This window comes from Vulpes vulpes, chromosome 9 (assembly GCF_048418805.1).
Source record: "Vulpes vulpes isolate BD-2025 chromosome 9, VulVul3, whole genome shotgun sequence".
NCBI classification, from domain to species: domain Eukaryota; kingdom Metazoa; phylum Chordata; class Mammalia; order Carnivora; family Canidae; genus Vulpes; species Vulpes vulpes.
This window is the reverse complement of record NC_132788.1, coordinates 40,123,691-40,138,712: the sequence shown is the minus strand read 5'-3', so window position 1 is coordinate 40,138,712 and position 15,022 is coordinate 40,123,691. Positions and strand designations below refer to the sequence as shown.

General features: G+C 47.9%; 1 pseudogene; it reads right to left on the bottom strand.

Moving 5' to 3' along the window:
- Positions 1 to 2,520: 2,520 nt before the first annotated feature.
- LOC112918522 (protein max-like) lies at positions 2,521 to 14,700 on the bottom strand (annotated as a pseudogene).
- Between the last annotated feature and the right edge of the window lie 322 nt (positions 14,701 to 15,022).

Below are 15,022 nucleotides of genomic sequence, written 5' to 3'. Positions count from 1 at the left end.
GGTGCACATGTGCCCGGCTTTCTCTGCATGTGTACCTAGAGTTGGAAATTCTGGGTTCACATATCCAGAATCTTAAAGTTAATACCAAACTGTTTTCCAGAAAGATGAATTGGGTTGTTCCAAGTCTATAGCCTTGTTAAGTTTTATCTGTTTGTTAATTCCTGAGAGAAGCATGTCAAAACCTCCCACTATGTTTGTGGATTTGTCTATTTATCATTTGAGTTCTGTTGGGGTTCTTTTGCTTTCTATTTTGAAGCTATATGTTATTAGGTATGTAAAATTGTTATATCTTCTCAGGAATTGATCATATTCAAAACAATTTGGAGGTTCAAGAACATTTATAAGAACATTATGCATTGCCAACTACACTGAACAATAGCCGCAAATGGGAAATTGTCCAAATGTTCTTTTATCACTAGGAAATGACCCTAATTACCTCTGCTAATGCTTTTTTGCATTAAAGTCTATTTTGTGCTTCTAACCTTGTTGCCTCCAGGACCTTGGGAAGAAGAGAGCCCAAGACAAAGTGAAGTTGCTAAAAGAAAACTGAAGAGGGCTGGAGAGAGAAAAATAAGGCTGCTCCCCAGTGAACCACCCAGCCCCTCTGTGCTCAGGGACATTGGGGGATCTTCAGTTCACTGCCTCGGGAGGACTGGAATGAGGCAGAGGAGAAGATGCAGAGCTTTAAGGACAGCCACTTCCCATCAGAACACCTGCTAGACTGCAGATCAGAGCATGGGAAACTCAGCTGTGTGCATATGTGGCGTCTCCACATGCTCACCCCACAGCTCCAGGGGGATTTGTGGCCAGTGGGTGAGATAATACTCTCAGGTATTATCATATCTCAGGTATGTGTGAGGATGGACTTCCTGCCAGCTCAGGATAGAACTCCAGATATTTGTGAATTTGTCATTCTCTTCATCATGTATGTACTTATCCAGTCAATAAATACTCTTTTTTAAGGATAAAAGAAGTTTTTATTTATAGTCTTAGAGTGAAGGGGAAAACCTCAACTTGCAAGACAAATCCTGTGCAGTGTGGACAACATACTTTTTATTTCCATGGAATGGAATCAAACACAGACTGAGACTAGAGAGTACACACTAGAATCAGCAGAGGCCAGGAATGGAGTAGGAAAAAGACAAAGAAATATGGCCTAAACACAAAAAGCCCTTCCCTGTGACCTGCTGACTGTAGCCAGCACCAGGGCTGGATCACACAATGGGAATGAGGTCCAAGGCAGTTGGAACAGGAGTGGGGCGAGGGTGGGGAAGGGTCTACACTGGGGTGTGGGTTTAGTGCTGGGTAAATTGCTCTTAGTATTTATATACGAAATTAGTTGGCTCTATCTCTTAGAAATGTACACGGAAAAGAAAGGAAGATTTGATCATTACTTTCTGAATCTGTTGCTCTGCAATACTGGTATCATCAGAAATGAGGACAATTCACTCAGGTTCAAATTTCAGTAGCAGGAAATAGTATCAAAACATCGTCATCACTGGCCCCCAGTACAAAACCTCTCCCAGACCCGATCCTCCCTCCTTGTCCCACCCCTACCACCCCTGGGCAGCTACCACTTCACTGCTGCACGGTCTCCCACAAGTACCGCACGAGTGTCACACAGCCCTTCCTAACGCTGGCTGAGACAGGCAGGCATGAAACAGGCCAAAGACTCTGTGCTGCAAATCTGTCCCCTCTTGTTTTTATACCACAGACTTCTTAAAGGATCTGGTTTTTCGAATGGAATGGCAAATAGCCTTTTAGAAAAAAAAATTCCTCAAAAAGAAGGGGGATTAATTCTGACTCCAAACCAGTCATCTTCTTAACGTGGAGCAATCCATAGATTCATAAAGTCAATGTAACAGAGGTGAGGGTGGCCCTGGGGGCAGGGCCTGGGAAGCGGGAGTCCTCCGGGCCTGTGTCCAGCAGGGCTGGAGACGCTGGTGGCTGGTCAGTACAGCATGTGCTCAGAGGGCCGGTGGGCGGTCTGCCCTCTGCAGAAAAAGCTGCCAAGTTGAGGTGTTTTGTTTTAAACATTGCTGGTGGGGACAGGGAATCCCTGAAGGGAACTGGCTTAAAAAATTGTGGAAATGGGGAAGGAGAATGTGAGCTGTTGTCCAAGAGATTCTCCGTAAAAATAAAATTAAAAAAAAGAAAAAGGGATCCCTGTGTGGTGCAGCGGTTTGGCGCCTGCCTTTGGCCCAGGGCATGATCCTGGGGACCCGGGATCCAATCCCACGTCCCGCTCCCGGTGCATGGGGCCTGCTTCTCCCTCTGCCTGTGTCTCTGCCTCTGTCTCTCTCTCTCTCTCAATCTCTGTGTGTGTGTGTGTGTGTGTGTGTGTGTGAGACTATCATAAATAAAAAAAAGAAAAAAGAAAAAAAAGAAAATAAAAAAAGAAAAAAGGGGAAAGGAAAAATAGTCTCTTAAATGTTTGCGAGGGCTCTAGGGATGAACTGAAAGGCAGATGAGACGATGGAGGAGATGCACAGTTGGTGCTGCTGAGTGGCCCCACGGAGCTTAGCTGGTCTCCACCCTGAGCTTCTTCCTGCATTGGGGCTCTTCGGGCTCCCAGCCTCCGCCAACGAAGGAGATGGTGCTGCCATTGGCATGGGGGCTGCTGTCTGAGGAGGGGCAGTTGGCCTGCCCCTCTGCCTCACCTTCTCCAGGGCCCGGGCTTGCTGCTCCAGAGGCGCCGTCTGCTGCTTGAGGTCATCAATGTCTTGCTGGTGTGTGTGGTTTTTCCTTCGCATACACTGGATGCGCTCGGTGGCCTTGTCTAGGATTCAGGCCGGGATGCCTCCTTTGCTTGGGATGCTGGGACCGAGGCCGGCACACTGTGAAGGCTGCCTTTGTGGTCCCTAGGCTTTCATTCTGGTGCATTCTGGTGAGCCCGTTCGTCAGCTGTGGGTTGAAAGCTCAGCTCCACTGCTCTCCCCCTGGGTGTCCTGTCACCCTTATCGTTCGTTCCCTATGGCTTCCTCCCGAGAAGCAGAGAAGTGGAGTGGCCACTGCAGCAGCAGCTAGGGGTGGGGTTGGGGTGGGGAGGGAGTGGAAAGTCCAACAACAAGCCCAGTCACCCTAAACACACACACACACACACACACACACACACACACACACACCATGGGTAAGAGCCACCTCCTCACTCCAGTCAACAAATACTTATTAAGTACCTACTGTAGGCAGGCACTGGGCCCACTCTGGCTCTCCTCTTTGAGTTTCCTGGTCACTGCTCAATGGACCCAAGACAAAATCTCTCATCCTTCGAAAGGCCTGAGCTGCTCTCTGGGGTCCTGTGGTGGCCAGGAAGCCTTTGGCCAGTTAGCCAGAGAGAGCAGGAGACTAAGGCTTCCATTCCCTCTGACCCTTCTCTCTCTCCTCAAAATCTGGAAACCCCTGACATGGACATTTCTTGCTCTGGGGCAGTTCTCTGCTCCTAAGAACCAAGAAGGCTGATGACCAGGAGATACTGCTCGAAACTAGCTGGGGGCTCTCAGGGTGACATGAGGTGAGGAGTGTGCTGCCAAATGTTTCTTATTCTTTCTCCTCAAACTGACAAGATCTTCATTAGGCTTCAACCAGAGAGGAAAACTAAGAATAAACCAACTGCCAATTGCTCTGGGGGCTCGAGAAGCCCAAAGGTGTCACAGCCATCACCTGGCCTGAGGATAACTCTCTAAAGTTGTTGCCAGAGCAGGACACTTTTGAGAATGATAAGGAGTTCTGGTAATACGCGCACCGGAACAACAGCCGTAAACTTGGGACTGTCTTGGATCAGCTGAGAGGCATGGTCACTCTCTCTAGAATGGAGTCTCTCAGAAACGATCTGCAATGAAGAAATTTTGTTCCCCCTCTGCCTCCTCAGAATGTGACTCAGAACTCATGCTAACCAAGAGAAATCCTTCCTAGACAGGCCTGCTTCCCTTTTGCCAGAGCATAACGGCAGGAGAACATCCCCAAATGCTGCTGGGTTGGGCCATTTTAGAAAGCCACCCTGACGGGCATCTGGGTGGCTCAGCGATTGAACATCTGCCTTCAGCTCAGGGCATGATCCCGGGGTCCTGGGATCGAGTCCCACATCGGGCTCCCTGCAGGGAGCCAGCTTCTCCCTCTGTCCGTGTTTCTCTCTCTGTGTGTGTCTCTCATGAATAAATAAATAAAATCTTTAAAAGAAAAAAGAAAGAAAGCCACCCTGAGGGACCTCAAAGGCAATGAAGGATACTGAAAAGATGCCTGCAGGGCTCCTGTGCGGAAACTGCATCAAAGCTGGAATCTTAGGGAATCTTTGAAGATACGCTGGCCAGAGGGAGGAAGTTCTTGTCACTGGGTTGGGAACATAGGCCTCCACTCCACACTGACACTTTCCTAGAAGGTCAAAACTGTTTGGGCTTTGTAGATGTTCGGCTGAGATATGATTTAGGGGAAGTGCCAGGCTTTGGGATTCAACTTCCTAGGCTCCCATCTCTTGTCTCCACGCTGTGATGCAGTTATTGGCCGTATTGTTAGAAGAGGATATTTGACGATGAGAAGGCCCTTATGACAGTGCAGTGACTCAGGCCTCATTGTCTGTGCCTCTGTTCTGGACGGCTTGGGACGGGATGGCATTTGGGATGTGAGCGGGCCTCGGAGGGGCCCAGCCTGTGGGCGGGAACGGAGCCCTCTCAGGCTCCCAGGCAGAGGAGGTGGGGATGGCCTCTAGAATCTGGATTTACCCGCGGGGCTGGGATGGGGCCCATCTGGCGTGTCTCAGCTCCCTTCTGTGTGCGAGTGTCGGCAGACCACATGGGTGTGTGCGCTTCATGAGTGAAAACCTTCCAGATGTGCTCAGCTGTCCACATAGCCAGCAAGTGTCCTGTCTTCTGTGAGTACTGCACACGTGCGATTCAGCGTGCTGCTCCCGGCGCGAGAGGGTAGCGCTGCCCACCGATCCTCTAGGCTCAGGGATGGCACCACAGAAAGATTTGACCTGCGTTTTTTGTTTCTAAAAACTAAAAAAGAAAACTCAGGGAGACCAAGAGAATAGACTTGATAATTGATTCTTGCAACTAAAGATAGCTATGCTAATAATAGTGCTAATGGTAATAATTGCTAGGCACAGTAGCAAACATTTACTGAACGTGCTTAAATGCAGGGTTTTAATGAAACCTCACGGCAACCCTCTGAGGTTGGTATCATTATCCCGTGGTTCAGATGGGGAATCAGGCAGAGAGAGGCTATGTCGCTGGCCTGATGGAAGTGGCACCGGTTAGACCACAGCCTCCATGGCACACAGAACATGAGGGCAATGGCAGTGGGTCACGTGGGAGGGTCCTTGGGCTCCCACCATCAAACCTCACAACTTCTCCTCTGCTTCTCCCTAGCCTTCCCCCTTTCTGACTAGTGAGAAAGGAAGAGGCAGCTCTGCCTGTGTAGGGCTTACCTGTCCAAGAGACTGTCCTCCTGCCGCTGTCTTCAGCCTCTCCCTCCCCAAAGGTCCTTCCCATCACAAGGAAATATGCACAAGTCTCTCATGAAAAAGAACCAGAAACTAAATCCTCTTCTAGAGCCCACTCCCCTCCACCTCCTCTTTTTTCTTCTCTTACCACCAAGCTTCTAGAAGACTTCGTCTGGGTTCTCTGTGTCCACTTCCTTTCTTTTTCCTCCTCAACCTGCTGTAATCTGCATTCCACCCCATCCCCTATCGCCTCTCCGCCAATAACCTTACACCAACCCAGTGTCCATCTCTGTCCCTACGTCTTGCCTTCTTTAAGACTCCATCCCTGTTGACCACTCCTTCCTTGTTGAAGTGCTCGCTCCCTGTAGCTTCCCCCCTACCTCCTTCTATTCATTTCTTCCTGTTCCTCTAGCTGCCCCTCTGTTAGCTTTATAGGCTCTAGGCTATAGATGCAAGATGGTTAATTTGCAAGATGGTTAATTTGATTTGTCAACTTGACTGGGCCATGGGATGCCCAGATATTAGGTTAAGCATCATTCTGAGCATTACTGAGGGACTTTGAGGATGAGATTAACATGCGAATCAGAGGGTTGAATAAAGTGCATTGCCCTCTCAGTGTGGTAGTCCTCATCCAATCCATCAAAGGCCTAAATAGACAAAGAGGCTGAGAGAGGGAGAATTTGGTCTCTCTGCCTGTCTTAGAGATGGGTCATTGGTCTTCTGCCTTTGGACTCAGACTCAGACGGGAAACTATACTGTCCGCTCTCCACCTTGTCCACTGTAGATCCGGGTACCTCTCAGCCTCCATAATCACACATGAGCCGATGTCTTATAACCAACCTATCTATCTCTATCTACATCTCTATCTACCCATTGCTACCATGATATATAGAATCTCTTATTGGTCCCATCTCTCTGGAGCACTGTGACCGAAGGGCTGGAGCCCCTGAACACTTCACTCCTTGCCCGCATAACATTACATCTGTAATAATAGAATTGGTTTCACATTATCATAGCCTTATAAGCTCTTTAAGGACACTGACTGCGTTATTCATCTACCTAATCCATATTAAGTGCTCAGAAATGTTTGTTGAATGAATGAACAAGCTATAAACTTGGATGCACAAAGAACTAACCACAATGTGTATAAGCATGGGTGAGGCTCATTTAAAGTTCATGTGATCCTCATGTTGACAGTGGGGATCACAGTCTAGGGTAAGTAATTGTTATACACCTTAAATCTAATTTAGAGCCAAAACCCCCCCAAATGCACTACTTCAGTCAGGTCTTATGTACTTTGGTCTTCATGGTCAGGAGTTCATAACAGTTCAGTAAATGATCTTTGGGAAACAAAAGAGTAAATGTATATTATCTTTCTGATTCCTCAGACACGATTTCAAGATCTCACCTCTACCCAAGGCCCTAGATTCCCTTTCACTATGTCACTTTCTCTCTCCACCTCTCCTCTTGCTGTCAATCATATTTCCAGGGTGGAGTTACTAGAGAAGAGAAAGTCTACATTCCTCTTTTCTATAGTTAGAAATTATTTGGCAGGTTAACAGCTAGCCCTAGGCTTTATTCTCTGTCTTGAATTCATAGATGAAGTACCTAAACTCCTCAGGCTGACATAGAACAACAAGAACCTGTTTTGGCTTTTGTTTTGGATGAGCCAAGACCAGTGTGCCAGGACCTGTACAAACAGGGTGGTGTAAATGTTAGAAGGCATGTCTGGGCCTGAGGGCTGTGGGTGGTGACAGCAGGAGAGAGTTTTGACAGAAGCCTATAAAACAGAAAAGGGCAGAAAAACAGGTTGTGAGGGTTCATAGGCCAATTAAGTAGAACATTCCATCGTGTTCCTTCTGTGTTTTTCCCAGCACACAGAACTAGTTTCTTCTCCACAGGTCATGTGTCACACCTGGGACCCAAGGTGGGGCATGAAATGACAGATAGGAGGTTCCAGCACTTGCTTCCAGGATGGTCAGCCTGTGGTATAATCTTAGATGGGGCTGCGACAACTCCTTCTTTGAATAGATGTTAGGAGCACTACCTCCAACATCCATCAGCTTCCTAAATATAGTGTGTGAAGTTATGCTCCTCTCCCCCAACATGTTTATGACACATCATTAAGGGCACTGCCTACAGTTAAATGTTCATATTGAAAGTGGCTGGTGCGTACTGATGTTGATCAGACTGACTCAACTCCCTGGAGTTTGTATAAAGCTGAAATTCTTCCTTAATTTTGAAAGGAACTCTCAGGATAAAGGCAAAAATGCCGGGATGCCTGGGTGGCTCAGTGGTTGAGCATCTGCATTTGGCTCAGGTTGTGATCCCAGGGTCCTGGGATTGGGTCCTGCATCGGGCTTCCCGCAGGGAGCCTGCTTCTCTCTCTGCCTATGCCTCTGTTTTCATTCTGTTCTTTTTCCTGCTTTCCAGAGAAGCTATGGAGAAGAGGCTCTTGCTTGCCGAGAGGGACACTTCTGGCAGTCCCGGAAAGCCCAAACACCTGTCAAATGCCTTTGTCCTTAGAGATCCCTATTAGGCACCTGTGATCCCTCCCTGTTTGCTTCCACGCACAGGGATCGTGCCCCAGGCTGTGGGGGTGCTGGTCAGCATGCCTGGGTCTTGTTCATGTTTGCACTCCAGGGCTGGACCCCAACTGGACCCCAACTGGGGTGCTGGTCAGCATGCCTGGGTCTTGTTCATGTTTGCACTCCAGGGCTGGACCCCAATATGGTACATGCTCAGTGCAGACAGAGCCTCCCTCCTTCCTCACATCCCACGTGTCCTGCTGGCCCTTGCCCCCATGTCCCAGTGTCCTGATTTCCTACTCCAGCCGCGTACCTGGCCTTCTCCAGCACCCTGCACTCTGGCTGTTGGGGCAAATTACCACAAACGGGAGGCTTTAAAACCACAAAAAAGTGTATTCTCTCCCAGGTCTGGAAGCTAGAAGTCTGAATCAAGATGTTGGTGGGGCCATGCTCCCTCTGAAGGCTCTAGAGGAGAATCTGGTTTTTGTCTCTTCTAGTTCCTGGAAACTCCAGGTGTCCCTTGGCTTGGGGTCAGGTATCTCCAAACTCCACCACCCCGGTCACATGGCCTCCTCTTCTGTGAACTCCTGTTGGCCTGTCTCTTAAGGACACATGATGACATTTACTGTTCACCAGGTACTCCAGAGTAATCTCCTCCTCTCAGAATCCTTAACCGTAATCACTTCTGCAAAGATCTTCTTCCAGCTAGGTCATGTTTACAATTTCCAGGGATCAGGACTTGCTATCTTCGGGGGCCATTATTCAGCCACCCCAGCATTTTAAGAATGAGCGGGGAGGGATCAGAAGTGCAAGTGGGGGTATTGAGGTGGGCGGCAGCAGGGATTCTACCATGTTGGAGGAGGAAGAGTTGGGGTGCTGGGATCCAGGCAAGTGCAGAAAAGGAATCAGAGGTGAAGAGTGGGGGCAGGTGGTGGGAAGGTGCTCACAGGGAGATTAGAGAAGGTGAGAAATAACTTTTGCGAGAATTCAAAAAGTGGTTGGTGACCCAGAGAAGAACTGCCAGCAGCGCTTGAGATTGTTTGGGGCTGTGGGCCATAGATTTGTAGTGGCACCAAACTCTTGCCTGGAGAACATTCTCTGATAGTTTAAGCAGCCTCTGTGTGTGTGTGTGTGTGTGTCTGTGTGTGTGTGTGTGTGTGTGTGTGTGTGTGAGAGAGAGAGAGAGAGAGAGAGAGAGAGAGAGATTAGGAGAATATGGCACAGAGAGCCCACCATGTCTTTCTTTGGCTGGGGAGGTTTGCAAGGATGGGGAGCATGGCGTTGGCAGTACTGGTGTAAGTCTGGCTCACCCAGGAAGGAAGGGTCACTGGGAAGAGCACAGAAAGACTGGCTAGCTTGATGCTGTCAAAGAGCAAGTGTGGTGCCTTTTGCTGGAAGAAGTGTTTAAAGCTTCCAAAAATTGCTAACTAAGCAGAGTTCAAAGTTTGGAATGATGCAGGTACAAGCTCCTAGGTATATGGAGAGAAGCCAGTGGCTGAGATGCAGGGGAGCAGGGGAGGGAGGGAGCTCTGGGACCAGCCTGCTGGATGCACCAGCTGGGGGTGGATGAGACTTGCCCAGTCACAGCGGGACTTAGAGGGGAAGAACAATGGGCTCAGGGGCCAGGAAGTAAATGTAGCTTTCCTTGATGAGATTGAGGATGTAGGGGACTTTACAATGAAAGGAGAGTTCTAGCTATGCCTGGGTGGCTCAGTGGTTTAGCATCTGCCTTCGGTTCAGGGCGTGATCCCAGGGTCCTGGGATCGAGTCCCACATTGGGCTTCCTGCATGGAGCCTGCTTCTCTCTCTGTCTGTGTCTCTGCCTCTCCCTCTGTGTTTCTCATGAATAAATAAATAAAATCCTAAAAAAAAAAAAAACAAGAAAGAAAGGACAGTTCAGAGGCACGATAAATAGATAAATACACAGGCTTGAGATGAGCAGGAGCTGGGGGAGCTTAGGTCAGGGGACATAAGCCCAGGCACTATGGGTAGGGTCAAGTGAGATCTAGGGGGCCGGGTGGGACTGATCCACCTCAAGGCTGCAAACAGGACTCTGGTCTCTTCAAAGCAGAGCTGTGCCAAGGCCCCGGGTGGTGTGAGGAGTTAGCACCCCGTAGCTTCTGTTACATCTTAGTTGACTCTTCTGTGTTCAAGAGAAGAAGCTAAAGTTACCATGAGTTGGTGAAAGGCAGTTTCAGAACAAAGGAATTTCTTCCTTTGTTGGTCTGCTCACTCATTAGTCGGCCCCCATGGCTGGTTTCCTTGCATAGGGCAGTCATTTATTTGCCAAGGCAAAGGCCTCGGCATGAGAAGCCTGTCAGTCTGGGGACCTGATGCAAGCTCTTGCAATCAAGGTGAGGAGTCAAGCTAAAGGGCTGCCCATGGCCGTTTGGGGTCCGCCCACAGGGGATGGAGCACCCTCCTGGCTGGACAGACCCGGCTCTGTGGGCTCTGCGCCCCTGCAGCAAACCCCCTCCCCTGAGTGGAGAAGTGAGGCTCTGAGTAACTCTAGGTGGAGAGCTGCAGACAAGGCAAGACTTAGGACCTTGTAGTAAGGGGTGGCCACGGGTCAAGCAGAAAGTGACTTTTGACTCGAATAATTTAAGATCTGTGTGGCCACAGAAATACATACAAAGCAGGAAACCAGCGACTTCTTAAAGCACATGTTTTTAACTATTATCGTTTATTTATTTATTTTTTTTGGCTGAGAGTTGCTTTAAATCTTCTCAATTGTTGGCTTTTTAATATTTTTGCAATGTTCTCTCTCCTAAATTAACAGGATGGGGAATTGACGGTGCAGTTTGGACTTATCTACAGCATGTTTTGTCACATTTAACTTCTGCTCCGAAGTTAATGAATTTCAGGCAAATTTTTCACCACCTGCACATAGTGAATACTTGGATGACATTTTTATAGGCACCAAAAATACTTTAAATTATAATGTTAGCAAATGATAAAATAAGAGCACTCTAGTCATCAAAATCACTCACAGGATTTGCAGTGTTTATGATCAGCCTGGCTCAGGAGATACCAAACCCAAACCCAGTTTACAGCTAAAATGGTGCCACTGTTGTGACACTGTACATTATAAAAAATGTATATTGGATCTTTGTCCCTGTCCCTGGCACAGAGCTCCTAACAGAATACAATAAATGAATATAATTTTTCCTCTCAGGTTCTTGGCACAGAGTTTCTTAGGCCCTTGGAATTTCCCGAAAGATAGGAGCAAGAGGAGCTTCTTTTGTTATTTATAACCAAGCCCCTCACAACCACACCTGGGTTTCTGTTCCTGTCAAGACTCCAGGAGGAGGGGGGCTGGTTGCAAAGAACCAACTATGAATGATTAAAGGGTTGGAAATTTCAGCCTCACCCTTCGATTTCTGGAGAGAGAAGAGAGGCTGGAGATTGACTTCAATCACCAGTGGCTGCAATGCGATCTGTGTAATGAAGCCTTCACAAAGACTAACTGAACAGGTTGGAGAGCTTCCAGGTAGGTGACAGGGGGGTGGTGCCGGGAGGGTGGCACACCTGGAGAGCATGTGGAAGCTCGGCGCCCACTCCCACACACCTTGCCTGATGCATCTCTTCCATCTGGCCACTCCCAAGCTGAATCCTTTATAATAAATTAGTAATAGCAATTAAACTGTTTGTCTGGGTTCTGTGAGCTGTTCTAACAAATGAGTGAACCTGAGGGGGCCGCAGGGGGTTGTTATGGGAGCTTTTGATTTGCAGCCAAGTTGGACAGAAGTTGTGGAATCTGGGGACACCTTACTTGTGATGGGTGGCTGAAGTTGGGAGGCAGTCTTGTAGGATCGAGCCCTCAGCCTGTGGGGTCTGGGCTCACTGGGCAGTTAGAGCCAGAATTGAGTTAGATTGTAAGACACCCGGTCAGTATCCTCTAATAATTGGAAAATTACTTGGTGTGGAAAAACACATACATTTAGTGTCAGAGTGTTAGGAGTACAGAAACAGAGGTTTTTCTTTTAACCAAAGTTAACAGCAGAAACAGGGCTTATCATGTCCCTGCCCTGCCAGCTTTGAAGTCCAGTGACTCTTGATGAATTCTTAAAATTTGGAAACATTTGAATCACTTCAAATTTTGCCAACAAAGTGAGTCTTTTTTTTTTTTTAAAGATTTTACTTATTTATTTGAGAAAGAGAGAGAGAGAAGCAGAGGGAGAAGCAGACTCTCCACTGAGCAGGGAGCCAGACTTGGGGTTCAATCCCAGGATCCCAGGATGCTGAGATTATGTCCTGAGCTGAAGGAGATGCTTAACGAACTGAGCCATCCAGGCCCCCCCCAACAAGGTGAGTATTTATTAATATGTTACATGGTACCCTTTCAATTTTGCATAATCTTAATTAGCATGAAATCTATTCAATCATTCAACAAATCTTTTTGGAATATCTTCTTTGGACCAGACTTTCTTCTAGGTGTCAGAGATTCAGCAGTAAACAAAACAAAGTCCCCACCCCTGAGGACTTCTTAGTCTAATGGGGAGATTGATAATACACAAATAAGAGACATATGATATGATGTCAGGAAAGGTAAGTTCTTTGGACAAAAATAAAGCAGAAATGTGTGAAGGTGGTCAAAAGGCACAAACTTTTAGTTATAAAATAGAGAAGTCGTGGGGAATGTTCAGCCTGGTGACTATAGTTCTCAAAACATTGGATATTGGAAAGTTGCTAAGAGAGTAGATCTTAAATTTTCTCATCACAAGAAAAAGAATTTGTAACTATGTCTGGTGACGGATGTTAACCAGACTTTCTGCTCTGACCATTTTGCAATATATACGGGTATCGCACCATTATGTGTACACCTGAAACTAACACAGTGTTATATGTCAGTCATATCTCAATAAAAGAATGCTCCAAAATCAAGCAAGCAAACAAGCAAGCAAGCAGAGGAAGGGATAAGGAAAGATGGAGGAAGAGATGCCACTCCAGACAGAAAGCTGGAGGGAGTTCTGTGGATACCGGCAGAGGGCAGAGGGAACAGCAAGGAGTGGAGGTGTCCTTGGTGACTATTTAACTCATAAAGGACTTAGTCTGGCATTGACATAGAAGGTGAGTTAAACCCACTAGTTATGGCATCAGACTCAAGTTCAAAACCCAGCTCTACCACCTATTAACTCTGTGTCTTCGGGCAAGTGAATTAATCTGAGTTTGCTCATCTGTTGAATTGGGATAATGGTATCCTTGGCTCTTGGGATTGTGATTTAAATAAAACGTGATCCTGAGCAGAAAACCTGTATCTCTGACCCTAACACATAGGGTGTGCTCCAAACTCGATGGCTGTCACTATTATTAGCATAATTACCAGGAATAATAAGCCCTTTGAAAACAACATTTGTATAGTTAGTCCTGTCAACGCAGGGGGTTGGGCAAAACACAGAGGCTGTCCCTACGGGAGGAGGAACAGGAACGTGTCTGTGGGTGGCCCTGCCCCTGGACTGTCCTGCCCCGCGCAGCTGAGCTCAGTTCGGCACAACGTAAGGGGGACAATGAGTGGGAACAGGACCCGACTTTGGAGCATCTGCTCGTCACTCTGCACCTGTGGGCTCCTCAGCAGCCGGGTCTCTGGCTGCCGCTCGCCGCTTGTGTGCACGGCCCCGCGGCCCACGCAGCGCTCTGGGAAGAAGGCTCTGGATTCGCCGCCACGTGTGCTGTTTGCATGGATGATGGGGCCTTCCTCTTAGCCCAAGGATGGATGCCCAAACCTTCGGCCCATCCGGCCCAAGGTGACCGCAGTCAGATGGCAGAACTGGGAGGAGCACCCTCAAGTGCAAAGTAGGAAATGGAGTTTGGCAAAAGGAAGCACCTGGGTTTTTTTATAAATCTAAAAGAACGCATCCTCCTCTTACACCTGTCAGTGGCGGACCAACTTTATTATAATCACCTGTCATCTTTCCTATCTTTCCCAGAAAGATGGGAGCTCCTTGAGGGCCTGGGAGGGGGGGTTCTTTTGTCCCCAGAACCTCGTACCTAATAGATACACAATAATGAATGAATGAATGAATGAATGAATGGCTCAAATGTAAAGAAAAGAAGATAATTCACAGTAATAAGTAGCCTTAATATAACTGTTTATGTGTAAACTTGTGTGACTATAATACAATTTTTATTTCTTGACCTAAGTCTTAATATCATATCATAAAGTTTTTCCCCACTATAAAAACTCTCAGAGCATCTTTTTTTAAACCATTGCACAATATGGAAACATGGGGCTTGCCACGTGGGACTGTTAGCCATCCTTCACTGTTGAGAGGCTCCCATCTGCCCCCACCCCAAGACTCTTCACCTGCCGGGCTCTCCCTGGTTCTCCCCAGCCCATCCTGGTGGATCTCAGGCTGTCTCACCATCCAGAAGTTCTGTGGTGACCGACAGGATGCTCCCCAGTGACCTGACAAGAGGCAGACAGTCTGTGAATTCTGGGAATTGAAAGGCAGAGTTGCACAGATGGTGAAGGAAGGCCCACCCTCACTTCTCCATGGCAGGCCTTTTCTGGGCAGTCTTGCTGGGCAGGTGGCCTCAACCAAGAGGGGGATTCTCACTCAATTCCCACTTAGCCCCCTTGACCTGATTCCTATGGGAATCTGCCTCGCCGCACCCAGTGCCTCCTCACCTGTGTTTTCCCAGGGCCAGCCTTGGCCAGTGCTGCGTGTCCTGACAGGGATTGAGTCTAGGCGGCTCTCGATTGGATCCCCACTGCTTGACATTATGCGTGGACATGCTGTCTGCTCTCCTTCTCTGTGGCTCTCCACCACATGTCTACCTCCTACACCGTCTCTGATTCTCTCATTATGCCAGTGCTACCCTTTCTCCTTCATGCCCAGTCCCTCTCTCTGTCCCTTGCTGTTGGGACTGCTATGGGGTTTCTGAAAACCAATTCATCTGAGCTGCATTTTTCTTTTTAAGATTTTATTTTTAAATAATCTCTACACCCAATGTGGTGCCCGAACTCACTACCTTGAGATCAAGAGTCGCAAACTCCACCAACTGAGCCTGCTGCATTTCTTTCCCTCCATCCTCAATGAGCGGGCTGAGTGTTGAA